We start from the raw sequence: 14,257 nt of genomic DNA on the forward strand, positions 1-14,257 counted from the left end.
TTAAATATGGAGCGCTTCATGAATTTGCGTGTCATCCTTGCACAGGGGCCATGCTAATCTCCGTATCGTTCCAATTTTAGTATATGTGCTGCCAAAGCAAGCACACACACTACTTTTCTAGGGGACCAGGAAGATGACAGTTGGGTAAAGTGCTCACTGACTATGGCAGCCTGAAACCTACTTGAGTTCTAGCTCCAGGATCCACGTCAAAAAGGGGGGGCAGCATACAACTATGTGAGGAAGTGGGCCAGAGAGGAGGTTCCCAGTGCTGCCTGGCTGTCCAAATGGCAAGCTCCAGGTTCAATGAGAGATATTGTCTTTTTTTTTTTTTTTTTTTTTTTTTTTCCTTTTAAGACAGGTTTCTTTGTGTAGCTTTGCCCCTTTCCTGGAACTCACTCCGTAGACCAGGCTGGCCTCGAACTCACAGAGATTCGCCTGCCACCACCACCACCACCACCACCACCACCACCACCACCACACTCCCCCACCCCCCACCCCCCATCGAGAGATATTGTCTTAAAAATAACAGAGAAATACACCCAGTGTTGACCTCCAGCCTCCACAGATACATGTAGGTGAACGTGTGTGCTCATGTGTGCATTCATGCAGATACTACACACTAAATAAACAAAATCTTTCAAAAACTAATCGTTGTCAAAATGTTTGTGGCAGACAAACAGATCTCTGCACTGTCATTTTTTCTTTCTGTTCATGTGCATTGGTGTTTTGTCTGCATGTATGTCTGTGTGAGGCTGTCAGAAGCTCTGGAACTGGAGCTGCAGACAGGTGTGAGCTGCCATGTGAGTGCTGGGAATTGAACCTGGGTCCTCTGGAAGATCAACCAGTGCTGAGCCATCTCCCCAGCCCCAGTTGTTAAATATTTTGACTCTCACCCTTATATATAACTGAGAACTCCAAAGACTTTATTTCTACAGATGCAAGAGACATGTTCAAGGAAATTCAGAGCGTCAAATAGGAGAAAAAAGGTAAAAAACCAAAAAGCTTATCGGTAAGAGAATTTATACATATTTTTAACTTATTTGCTTTTTGAGATAGGGGTTCCTCTAAGCCTAGGCTGGACTTGAATTCTCTATTAGCCAAGAAGAAGCAGGGGAAAGCAGAGTTCCAGGCCAGCCTAGGCTACAAAAGTGAGATCCTTTCTAGGCAGGAAAATAAGATTACATGTGAAATTAAGACATTGCTTTTGGAAGAGTAACTGAAATTCTTCTACTACTCCAATTTTCAGCTTGGAGGAATGAACAAGGGAGAGGCGTATGTCAAATTCAAGGCCTCTGTCCCATCCTGTACTGCTTCAGTGATTAATCCGTACACACTAGGAGTGTAGCTCCCAGACAACAAAGGGTTGACATTTCCCTTAAGTGTTTTTCCTTTCTTCAGTCAATGAATGGATTGGGTATTGGAGAGGATGCTTTAAAAAAAATCCTGTTTGGAACAGTTCTGACAGCAGATTTTTCTGTGTGGTTAAAAAAGTGTCAGTGCGGCTGTTCCTGCTTCCAGTGTGTTTGGCTGGTAAGGCAGCATCAGCAACCCTTCGGGAGTTTGTAAGAAATGTGGAATCTAGGCCACACCTTGTAATAAAAAGTTTAATGAGAATTCCCCGGGTGATTCCTAGGACATTAAAGTTGGAGTGTCCTAGACTTGAAGCAGCCTGCAGTTTTCACAGTTCTCTTTCCGTTGGTGATTCTGTGGCCCACATATTTACAAGGAGGGTGGGCTTCTAAGAGTTTACTTCTTTACTCATTTACTGTTACTGTGTTTGTGAGTACGGACCTGGGTGTGCCATGATGTGAAGGTCAGAGGACAACTTGAAGGCGTGGTGAGGTTCTTTCCTTCCATGAGCTCTGGGAATTTAACTCATTATCAGACCACCAGGATTATGTGGCGAGAGCCTTTACCAATTTTCCTGGCTAGTTTTATGTCATCAGCCTGACACAAGCCAACATCATCTGAAAGGAAGGAGCCTCAGTTGAGAAAAATGCCTCCATAAGAGTCAGCTGTAAAGCATTTTTTAAATTAGCTTTGTGGGTGGTGCCGTCCCTAGGTGGTCCTGGGTTCCATAAGAAAGCAATCTGAGCAAGCCATGCAGAGCAGCCAGCCAGTAAACAGCACCCCTCTGTGGCTTCTGCATCAGCTTCCTGCCCTAGGTTCCTGCTCTGTTTGAGTTCCTGTCTTGACTTCTTTTGATGATGGACTGTGATGAGGAAGTGTAAGCCAAATAAATCCTTTCCTCTCTAACTTGCTTTTTGGGTCATGATGTCTCCTCATAGCAACAGAAACCCTGACTGAGATACTCATGGAGCATCTCACCGGCCCTGTGTTTGGAAGTTTTTGAGACATGTTTTCTTGTAGAGTTCCTTCATTCATGCTGCCTTTAGACTCACTATGTGGTAAAGGCTGGATTTGAATTCCGGATCTTCCTGCCTCTGCCTCCCCAAAGTGCTGCCAGTAGAGCAGGAACCATCCGCCCGACTAAGAGTGGCTTTATCTGGGTACCTCTTCTTCTGCAGCTGTGATTGAACCCAGGGCCTTGGAAGTGATAGTCAAATGCTCTCTCCCAGTGAGCTACATTTCCCGTCCTTTTTAAATTTAGTTTAAGACAGAGTTTCTCTGGTTGCTTTTGAACTCCCTATGTACTCTAGGTTGGTCTTGAACTTGCAACTCTCCTGTCTCAGTCTCTGAGTACCCAGGATTACAGGTGTGCACTACCACACCTTGTTCATTACACTTTACTTCTCCTTCCGAATATACTTACTGGCTAGCTGCCATATATTTGTCAATAATGGCACTGAAAATGAGTCGCCCTGACTCGGAAGGCACTTAGAACCCAACAGGCTGCAGATCCAAGTGGATCATTATAGCTTTAATAAATGTTAGAAAGGCAGACAAAATTTTATGGCGAAAGAGCTGGGTGTGGGTGGCCAAGAGATTCCTTTTTGGAGTAAGCTAAGTTTAGCTGATAAGGCATAAAGTGAACTGGGTGAGCCAAGGGGTTTTCTAAGATCGCACAAAGCGCTTAACAGCTCTTGAGATGTTTGTATTTCCAATTGTTGTAGTGTTTGGCACACAGTGAGTGCTTAATAAGTGCTGAATCAATAAATGTGCAGTCACAGTTCAGACATCTAACTCTCTGGCATTGGAGATGGTAAAGACTTAATTTCTTTTTCAAAGGGAATAGGATCTCTTAATGGGGAAATGAGAAGGTAGACAGAAAGCTGTTTGTGCACACTGCTAAAATGAAGCTGTGAGTGGGAATGAAAATTTGACTTACATGAATTTTCATCCCTGTAGCAACTCAATTTATTCTGTACCAGAGAACTTGGAGTATTTGGCTTCAAAACCAAGCTGTTCTTCCTTGTTCTGGATTCTTGGCCTGCTGTGAAGCTAGCATTTACTGTCTTTTACAGCATCCCTCATTAGGTCATGGAAATTCACAGCTAGATCAAACCAGTGGATGGAAAATTTGAAGACTTCTACTGTGAATTAAGCTCTGTGGCTTTGGGAGATACCGTGGAATGTGGACTTTTAAACTGTCTATTTCAAAAGCAGTGCTAAAGAATAACAGGCATACTTAGTGAACATTTACTGTTCATATTGTATATCTTACGCTAACTCTCACAAGAGGACACCAAACAATATGGTAGCTTCTTATTGTTCAACCTAGGTTCCCCCCTCCCCTTTGGCTTTTTGAGAAATGATCTCTCTATGCAGCCCAGGCTTGCCTGGAACTCAGTATGTAGACCAGGCTGGCCTGGAACTCAAAGAGGTCTACATGTCTCTGCCTCCCAAGTGCTGGGACTAAAGGTATGGATCACTGTGACTGGTTAACTTATTATTTGTCTTCAAGCTTTCACTTTAGAAAGTTTAAGGAGATGGATGGCTCAGTGGTTAAGAGCACTAGATGTTTGTTCTTCTAGAGGTCCTTAGTTCCAATTCCCAGCACCCACATGGTGGCTCACAACCATCTGCAATGAGATATGGCACTTTCTTCTTAACAGAACACTGTATACATAATAAATCTTCAAAAAAAAAAAAGAGGTTAAGGGAATATGGCAAGATGGATCAGAGGGTAAAGGCATTTGTTGCCAAACCTGACAACCTGATTTTAATCCCTGAGACCCATATAAGTAGAAGAAAAGGACCAATTTCTGCAAGTTGTATTCTGATCTCTACACTTACCCATCCCTCCCATTCCAACATGGACATGTAGTGTTTCCTTGACAGGTGGTGAGATTCTGGGTATTCCCTTCTCCACATTAACCTAAGCATCTAATGTGTCTGCTTCTCTTGTGGCTATACATGTTGACACCCTTCATAATTCTTCTCTATTTGACTGAAGTAATGATTTCTTTTTCTGCCACATTGATTTTTGTATCTTTAATGCCAAGATTGGTAATTGTTTTGTTTGTTTTAAAGACAGGGTTTCTCTGTGTAGCTCTGGCTGTTCAGAAACTAACTCTGTAGATCAGGCTGGCCTCAAACTCAGAGATCTGTCTGCCTCTGCCTCCCAAGTGTTAGGACTAAAGATGTGTGCCACCACCACCCAGCATGGTAAGTATTTATTAAATAAGCTGAACATAATACCCTAACAAAATTTCTTGGGAAATAAATAAATCTGAATTCACTTGTCAGTGGAAAAGGCAATTATTCAATTGAGGTTTGAGATTTTATAATCAGTCACAGGACTACTGTGTATGGCATTTTTGGAATTCTGAGGAGTTTACCGATGAACATTGCACAGAAATTGTCTCCAAGTCTTCCAAAGAAAGAGCCAAAAGTGTTTGCTCTCTTGCCTCCTTGACCTATTTTTGCATTTGTTCTGTCTTTCTATATCTATCTATCTATATACCTATCTATGTTTTTAAAAATAATTTATTTTTTATTTTATGTGTATTGGTGTTTTGTCTGTGTATATGTCTGTGTGAGGGTCCCCTGCCCCCTGGAACTGGAGTTACAGACAGTTGTGAGCTGCCATATGGGTGCTGGGAATTAAATCTGGGTCTTTGGAAGAGCAGTCAGTGCTCTTAACCACTATGCCATCTCTCTGGCCTCCCATCTATGTTTTTGAAAAAGGATCTCATGTAGATCAGGTTGGTCTCCAACTCCTGACTCTGCTCTGAGAAGCATGTGCCACCACTCTGGGCTGATATTTACTTAATGGCACACTGAGTTGCTTTCCCATATCATACTACTTAAGTTCTGTGTTTGATTTGTTTTTATACTTGGACCAACATGGAATGTAGTAGTTTTGTTGTTGTTGGGTCTGTTTTTGTGTGAAATACAGCTTCATTTAGTCCAGGTTGGCACCAAATGGCCTTGTAGCTGAGGATGACTGTGAACTTCTGACTTTTTGCCCCCACCTACCAAGTACTAGGATTACTGTAACTTGAGGGGTTTTGTTTGTTTGTTTTAGTATTTTGAGGATCATCTTTCCCACTTCATTGTAACATAAGCTCAATGAAGCTGAGAACTTTTGTCTCTTTTGTACATGTGTCCCCAGCATCACAAATTGTGTTTGGCTTATTGAGCTATTAAGAAATTAAAACGATCATAGCCATTCTGACAGGTGTAAGGTGGTATCTCAGAGTCGTTCTGATTTGCAGTTCTCTGATGATTAAGGATGTTGAGCTAAAAACACTAATGACAGTCTATGTTGGAGAGGATGTGGAGCAAAGGGAACACTCCTCCACTGTTGGTGGGAGTGCAAATTTGTACAACCACTGTGGAAGTCAGTATGGTGGTTTCTCAGAAAATTGGGAATCAATCTACCTCAAGACCCAGCCATACCACTCTTGGGCATATACCCAAGGAATGTTCAACTATACCACAAAGATATATGCTCAACTATATTCATAACAGCACTATTTGTAATAGCCAGAACCTGGAAACAACCTAGATGCCCCACAACTGAAGAATGGATTAAGAAAATATGGTACATACACACAATGGAGTACTACTCAGAAGAGAAAAACAATGACATCATGAAATTTTCAGGCAAATGGATGGAACTAGAAAATATCATCCTGAGTGAGGTAACCCAAACCCAGAAGGACAAACATGGTATGTACTCACTTAAACGTGGATACTAGATATAAAGCAAAGAACAATTGCACTGCAACCCACAGAACCAGGGAGGCTATACAGCAGGGGGACCCTAGGATGACTGTGGCTTATAATAAGTTTTGGTTTTATTCAATTACTGAGCAAGCCTCAATGAAACACTTCACTATTAGGATAAGAATTTATACTGTATCGGGTTGGGGATTTAGCTCAGTGGTAGAGTGCTTGCCTAGCAAGCACAAGGCCCTGGGTTCGATCCTCAGCTCAAAAAAAAATTTTTTTTATACCATATCAAGCTGATAATAGATAATAAATAAATAAATAAATAAATAAATAAATAAATAAAAAGTAAAAAAAAATTAAAACGAGAAAGATCAAAGTATCTAAATTTTTATTTTATTTTAATTGGTTTTCCAAAACAGGGTTTCTCTGTGTAGCCCTGTCTGCCCTGGAATTTGCTCTATAGACCAGGCTGGCCTCAAGCTCAGAAATCTGCCTGCCTCTGAGTCCTGAGATTATCATTTAAAAGTCAGATTCTCCTATTTTACCTCCAAACTTCCACAGTAACTCCTGCTCACACAGCCTTTTCCACATGCACCTGAAAAGGCAAAAAGCTTTTTTTTTTTTTTTTTTTTTTTTTTGAGACAAGATCTCACTGTGCAGCCCTGCCTGGCTCTGAACTCTCTAGGTTGACCAGGCTGGCCTCAAACTGCCTCCTCAGTGCTGGGATTAAAGACAAGAGCCACCACACCAAACTGAGTGTTTAATAAATGACCAGCTATGTGGGAGCGTGTACCTCCATCTGTTCAACTTCGATGTTTGATTGGCATGATCTAGTCTAATTTGTATCTGCACTTCTCCAGGAATTGAAGCAGGACCACTTCCTCTGTGGTCCACGCGTGGCCTCAGGGTCACTATTGTCCATCTGCCTCCCAGCTGCTCCTCCTGGAGCAAGTGGCCCATCTAAAGTCCGTGACCGAGATGTAAAGGCCCTCAGTTCCGACCTCCTCAAGAGAGACGGGATGGAAAAAGAGAGAGGCGAGGTGGTGGGCGGAGGTGAGGTGAGGGGCTGAAGGGGGAAGGGCGAGCTTAGCCATTCAGGTTCAGGCCACCTAGCCGCCCCCCAACCAGGGGCAGGCCAGGGCTCCGGGGCGGGGCGGCCCCTAGCGGGGAGTGCGAGCCCCAGGGAGCGGGAGCCCGCCACCCACCTCGGCCCCTCCCCTGGGTGGCGAGCCTGGGGGCGGGTATTGTTTACTCCCTACACGCACCGCGGTCCGGCCAATCCGTGGAGAGCGTCGCGGCGCGTCAAGCCTCCCGAGGACCAATCGGCGTGCACCGTGCTGCTCCGCCGCCAAAGCGAGCGCGGGGGAAGCGGCGCCGCGGCGGTGTCGCTGAGGGCGGACGGCGTCGGGCGCGCTGGGCTCTGCGGCCGTCGCTGCCTGGCACGCGGGGCGCGCCTTGACCCTTCCTGCGCGGCAGGCTTCCGACGCGCGCTGGAGCGCCCCGAAGGCCGCGGCTGCGCGGGTGGAAGCTCGCTCTGACCCGACCTGCCCGGCTCTGCCTGAGCAGCGGCAGCTCCCGAAGACGGGTCCCGGGCGTGGGCCGAGGACTGTGCGGGCCGCCTGCCCCTCTGCACCGAGCGGCGGTAAGGTCCGGGGAAGGGCGCGGGCCTGCACGCCGGGGCCTTTGGACCGGGCGCGGTCCCCGCAGGCTGGCCCTCCCTGCCTTGTCGCGGGACTTCTTGTCGTGAGGTTCGCTGATTGTCCCTAGGATTTCTCGGTAGCCCTGCCGAGCACCCCCAGCCCCCCACCCCCAGTGCCTGATGAGGCTGGGAAGCCTGCAGGCTCGCCCTCCTCCAGGGTCAGGAAGGGCAAGGGCTGACTTGAGCTTCTCGCTCAGGTCTTCGGACTTTTTTTCCTCGCCGCTTCGGGATCCCCAAGCCTCTCGCCTGCTTCTGCCGGGTGCTTCTCAGAATCCCAAAGCTCTACGTACCTGGAAGACCCCCCCCCCCCAGGTTCCCCAAAGTAACTTTCCCTTTCCAATAGAGGTTACATTCTCGACGCGAGTTCTTGGAGGAATTCTGCCAGGCCCATGGTTGCGATGCTCAGAACAGTGGGGAAGTGTCCGTGGGCTCCCGCAGAGAGCGAAGTGCGTGGACACTCGCCCGTGTTCCCGAGCTTTCTGTGGGCTCAGTTTGTTCATCTGCCTGTGTGAGGGTGGTGCGATAGGAAGAAGGTTTGAACTCGCGGATGCACCGGAAACAGAGTTGACCGCTATTAAATGCCCAACTACCCTGGATGCGGGACGAGACTCGGGACCCCATGTTGTTTCACCTTTTCAGTTGAAATCGTTGCCAGGCTTGTGGCCTGGTTGTAGATCAGTGGTAAAATGTTTGCTTAGTATTCCTAAAGCCCTGGGTTTGACTCCCAACGCCGCAGAGACAGAAGTTAACACGTTCGTTCTTTTCCCACAATAGCTGCTGAAAGTGCCTTTGAGTCTTTGAATACTTCCGTCTTTCCTCAGTCCATCTCAAGGGGCTCCCGCTCCCCAACCCACATACCTGCCTTCCTCTACAGTCAGCTGCTGTTTTTCATCTGACTTGTAGTTTTTTCTGGGTCACTTGTTTTCTGTTCTCTTAATGGTTTGACATCATCTTAACTAGGAAATACGGTTTAACTTGTGTGTCTTTTTGCAGTGTGGCAGAATTCAGAGTTGAATGTAAAATGCTTACTCAATCTATTCTGCATTTTGCTTTTCCCATTTCACTGGAGTTAACGTAAACGATTTAGGTAAAGCTTTTCACCACACCACTGTCCCATTACTAGAATTAATGTCAGTGTACATTCTCAAATTGCATCAGGAGATAAATCAGCGGCCAGACCCCAGGTTCTGTCACACTTGTGTATTGGCTCTCGACGGACTTAGTTTTAGAACATTTTGTGCCTGGAACTAGCTTAGCGTTATGGCAGACATGGTGTCTGTAGCACAGTGCTGGTATGTGGTTGCAGTTTCAGGAATGCAGCACTTACATTTGTTAAGAAAGGCCTCAGACTTATTAAACTCCTCAGTTAACTTAAATACATGCTGTTTACTTAAGAAAGAAAATTGAGTTTTAACTATTCGTATTAATATTTTGTGACCATAATTCCCTCCCTTCCACCCTTGTGAATGTGTAGTCCTTGGCATATGCAAGTTTTTCCCATGCAGCCAAAATTCTTAACTGAGCTATGAGCTCCCAGTACAACTTGAGGGCTGGGCCATAGCTCGGTGGTATGAGCTAAACCCTGTTTGGATGCCCAGCACCAGAAAAATAAGAGGGCAACAGCAAACCCCACCTTTAAATAGGGTGTGCTGCTTTTCCTAATCTTTCTGACTCAACTGCAGTATGTGTCATAATGGATCTCAGAAGAATCCAGGTTGGGAGTTTGTAAGGATTTTAAAGCCGATTAAATGTAAATTGGGGGTGGCAAGGTAGTTCACTGGCTGAAGGTATTTGTCACCAAGACAAACTGATCTTTCTCTGGGACCCACAGGGTGCATGGAGAGAACTCACTCTTGAAAGTTATCCTCTAGCTTTTCCACACCTGTGCTGTCTTTAAAAAAAAAAAAGGTAGAAAATTTAAATATACTTGCTCTTTTTTTTTTTAAGATTTATTTATTTTTTATGTATACAACACTCTGCCTCCATGTATGCCTGCACACCAGAAGAGGGCACCAGATCTCATTATTGATGGCTGTTAGCTACCATGTGGTTGCTGGGAATTGAACTTAGGACTTCTGGAAGAGCAGCCAGTGCTCTTAACCTCTGAGCCATCTCTCCAGCCCTATACTTGCTTTTTAATACTTTACTCTTTTCCATTTCAACCTGTGATACAGGATTCTAAATGTCCATAAATGATTTAAATGAAGGCTAATGAACCCTTAGAAGTGGCTTGCAAAATCATTTGTATTTAAACATTTTTGAGAGGTCATTCAGAGTTTCAGAGACAAAGTTACTTGATTAACTTTTTGTGTGTCTTTTTGAGACAGGATCTTGCTATGTACTCCATGCTTGCCTTAAACTGACTATGTAGCCCAGGTGTGCAGGAATCCTCATACCTTAGCCCACCCCCCCACCCTCCAGTTGCTAGGGTTACAGGCAGGTACCACCACACCTGACCAATTTCTATTGGCTATTTCTTTTATTGACCTGGTAATTGTGTTTTCACAGTATGTTCTTGTTCCAGATACTTCAGGATACATACAGTCCTCTGCTTGTCCTCCTCTTCCTTTCCCACCCTCAGCCTTTCTAGTCTACTGGTTTTGCTGAGGAGCTCAGACTGGTCATTTATCCACTAGGTAGCTCAGGCTGGCCACAAACTTAGAGCATCTTCTTGCCTCAGCCTGCTGAATGCTTGGATTACGTGAGGGTGCCACCACACCTGGTAGTTTATTTCTTCTTTGGACAAAATTTCTTAGTTTCTTTCTTCCTTCCTCTGCCCTCCCTTTTTTCCAAGTCAGTGTCTTACTGTGTAGCTCTGGATGCCCTAGAACTCATGATATAGACCAGGCTAGCCTCGAACTCAAGAGATCCACCTACCTCTGCCTCCCGAGTGCTAGAATTATAGGTACATGCTACTATATCTGGCTGACAAAAATATTTTTCTTTCCTTTTTTTCTTTTTGTTTTTTGTTTTTTGTTGTTTTCGAGACAGGGTTTCTCTGTAGCTTTGGAGTCTGTCCTGGACTAGCTTTGTAGACCAGGCTGGCCTTGAACTCACAGAGATCCACCTGCCTCTGCCTCCTGAGTGCTGGGATTATAGGCGTGCGCCACCACCGTCTGGCTTTTTTTTTTTTTTTTTTTTTTAAATTTATTTTATGTACACTTTTGTGAAGGTGTCAGATCCCCAGGAACGAGAGTTACAGACAGTTGTGAGCTACCATGTGGGTGCTGGGAATTGAACCTGGGTCATCTGGAAGAGCAGCTAGTGCTCTTAACCACTGAGCCATCTCTCCAGGCTGCCCCCCCCCCCCCAGCGTTTTAATGTGTGTGTGCACACGGGAATGCCATTGTCTGTGAACAAAGCACACACATGGAGGTTAGAGGTCAAGTCCTTTTTCTAGGGCTTTCCACCCTGTCTATTTGAGACAGTCTCTTACAGAACCATGAGCTCACTGATTGGCTCGACTGGCTAGCTTGCTGGCTGGGTATCCACCTCTTTCTCCTCCCCCTGTCCTCCTCCAGCACTAGTAAGGATACAGATGTGAGCTACTATTCCTGGCTGTACCCTGGTTTTAAAACAGTAGATCTGGTTCACTGGTAGTCCCATCCTACTAATTCATATAAATTAAACTCTTATTTGTGACAGGGCCTCACCCTGTAGCACAGGCTGGCCTAGAACTTACTATGTAGCTTCAGCTGATCTAAACTCTCATTAGTCCTCTTGCCTTAGTCTCATGAATGCCAGCGTTATAGGCCTAAGTCATTGTGCCTGGGGTGGATATCAGAATTTTAATTTCTTATATTAATTAAGAAGATAAGCTGGGCGGTGGTGGCGCACACCTGTAATCCCAGCACTCGGGAGGCAGAGGCAGGCGGATCTCTGTGAGTTCGAGGCCAGCCTGGTCTACAGAGCTAGTCCAGGACAGGCTCCAAAGCTACAGAGAAACCCTGTCTCAAAAAAACAAAACAAAACAAAACAAAAAGATAAGTTCTGGAGCTGGCTTTCCTTGTTTTAAATCCTGCCTGTACAGTGTGCCTCAGTTTCTTCATCTCTAAAATGAGATTAATGTTAGTATCTCTTTCATAGGATTTAAGTTCTACTTTAAGGAAGGGAGAGGGCTTCAAAAGACAGCTACAAACACCCAAGTATGTGCCAGCACTTCTCAATAGAGAACCAACTAAGTTGTTTTGTTCATGCACTCCTAAGTCTTGATGATGTTTTTGAGATAGAGTCTTGCTCTTCTTTTCAAACTTGTTCTCTGACTGAAATCACAGGCATAGTCCACCATGCCTGGTTCTGCTACTTTTTCTTTTTTCTTTTTGAGACAGGGTTTCTCTCTGTAGCTTTGGACCCTGTCTTGGAACTTGCTTTGTAGCCCAGGCTGGCCTGGAACTCAGAGATCTGCATACCTCTGCCTCCCAAGTCCAGGGATTAAAGGCGTATGCTACTATCACCTGGCTCAGTTTTTCTCTTTAAATTTGATGGTGGTGGTGTGTGTGTGTGTGTGTGTGTGTGTGTGTGTGTGTGTGCAGGCACCTGCAGTGACCAGAAGAGGGCATCAAATCCCCAGAGCTGGAGTCGTGAGCCACACTACTAGACTTACTTGTATTATTATTATTAACACAAACACACACACACACCCGCACACACCCGCACACACCCGCCATAGGGTTTCTCTGTGTAACAGCTGTCTATTCTGGAACTCACTATGTAGACCAGGCTGGCCTCCAACTCACAGAAATTCGCATTCCTCTGCCTTCTGAGTGCTGGGATTAAAGAAGTGTGCTGCCACCAGCCAGCTACTTGTATTATTTTTAAAAATAAATGTGTATCTGAGTGCATCTGTGTGGGATGTGTCCATTTGAGTACAGCTGTTCAAGAAAGCCAAAGGTGTCAGATTCCTGGAGCTGGAGTTCCAGGTGGTTGTGAGCTGCTCTCCATGAGTGTTGGGAATTGAGCTTGGGTCCTCTGTAGGAGTAATAAATGCTGTTGCCTGCTGAGCCTCACTCAATCCCAAGCAGATTTCTTTGTAACAAAATATTTAAGGCTTATTATTCTCTTGCTACATTACAGGTTTGACTTATTGGAAATTAAATCGGTGTCAGCCAGAAGTAAAGAGGATATTATGAAATGACAAGACCTAAAAACTGTTGAAAGAGTACTGGCCAGATGGCTCAGGGAAAGGCTTTTGCTGTGCAGGCTTGATGACAGACGTTCAGTGCCAATTCCAGGTGAAGGGGAAAGAGAACTAACTCCATAAAATTGTCCTCTAACTTCCACGCCAGTGCTGGGGCATGTGTGCCACCCCCCCCCCAACAAATAAGATAAATTTTATAAATTTAAGAGGTATTAAAAAAAGAAAAAAAACTAAGTATATTTCAAAGGGAATATAAGAATGCAATAGCCATCTGTTATTAGCCTCAGTACTTAATAAAGTTGCTGTGGCTAATGTTGCTGTTATGAACATAATGAGGTATGGGTATGCCTGGTTAATTAAATATGTAACCGTGAAAATGGTGTGTTTAAAAATGAGAGGTCATACATACCTCTATTACAGAAGTAGAAAGTATTACACAAAAAGTTTTTCTCTCTTCCCTTTACTCTAGGTTGGTGTTGAAGTGAGCGTCATGACAAACTGCTGAACAGAGGACCTTGATAGACTGTCTAGGTCTGTATGTGTTTGTGTCTCTGCATCTATTTGCTTATGTAAATATACATGTAAACATAGATATAATTTTTTTTAGACAGGTTTACTGTGTTTTTGACTAATCTGGAACTCGCAAGGTAGACCAGGCTGGCTTTGTATTCACAGAACCCCCTCAACCCCCCCCCATCCCCTCCCCACCCCACCCCTGTCTCCTGAGTGCTGGCATTAAAGATGTATGCCACCATGCCTGTGTAACACGAATTGCTAAACAGTCTTATTAATAAAAAACATGGAGCCAGATGTTGGGGTGAAAACTGAAAGATTAGAGGGATAGAACAAGCTAGCCACAAAGTTCTTACCACTAGGAAATCTTCAGCCCAAGTGAGCTACTCCTGTATACTCACTCCTCTATCCTTTTTGTGCTACCATCTTACCTCCTCTCTCCACCAAGCTCCATCACTTCCTGTCTGTCTGTACAGACCTACAGACCTCTATGGTTAACTAGTGCTGGGATTAAAGGTGGTGGCACACACCTTTAATCCCAGCACTGGGGAGGCAGAGGCAAGCGGATCTCTGTGAGTTCGAGGCCAGCCTGGGTTACAGAGCGAGATCCAGGAAAGGAGCAAAGCTACAGAGAGAAACCCTGTCTCAGGGGAAAAAAAGTGGCCTTGGACTCACAGAGATCTGGCTGAATCTCTGCCTCCCGAATGTGAGGGTTAAAGGCGTGTGCTACCACTGCCTGCCATTTATGTTTAATATAGTGGCTGGCTTTGTCCTCTGATCTCCAAGCAAGCTTTATTTGTTAGAGCACAAATAAAATAACACCACAC

At 45.0% G+C, this 14,257-nt stretch overlaps 1 protein-coding gene and 1 non-coding gene across 6 annotated transcripts in view; one reads left to right on the forward strand and one right to left on the reverse strand.

Annotated features, from left to right (window-relative positions):
* On the reverse strand, positions 1-104 carry LOC118588091. Its single transcript, XR_004945498.1, has one exon. It is a non-coding gene; the product is annotated as a U6 spliceosomal RNA (small nuclear RNA).
* Positions 105-7,479: 7,375 nt separating this feature from the next.
* Positions 7,480-14,257, forward strand: part of Tfdp2 (transcription factor Dp-2) — a 118,339-nt gene continuing 111,561 nt past the window's right edge. For 3 of the 5 annotated variants that reach the window (XM_036192392.1, XM_036192394.1, XM_036192395.1), the window contains exons 1-2: positions 7,662-7,723; positions 13,387-13,448. The gene's annotated coding sequence lies outside the window, so the exon portion shown is untranslated. Of the gene's footprint in view, positions 7,724-12,853; positions 13,012-13,386; positions 13,449-14,257 lie in introns of all 5 variants that reach the window. The other 2 variants (XM_036192393.1, XM_036192397.1) reach the window with 2 other exon arrangements.

The sequence above is a fragment of the Onychomys torridus genome, chromosome 7, assembly GCF_903995425.1.
Source record: "Onychomys torridus chromosome 7, mOncTor1.1, whole genome shotgun sequence".
NCBI lineage: Eukaryota > Metazoa > Chordata > Mammalia > Rodentia > Cricetidae > Onychomys > Onychomys torridus.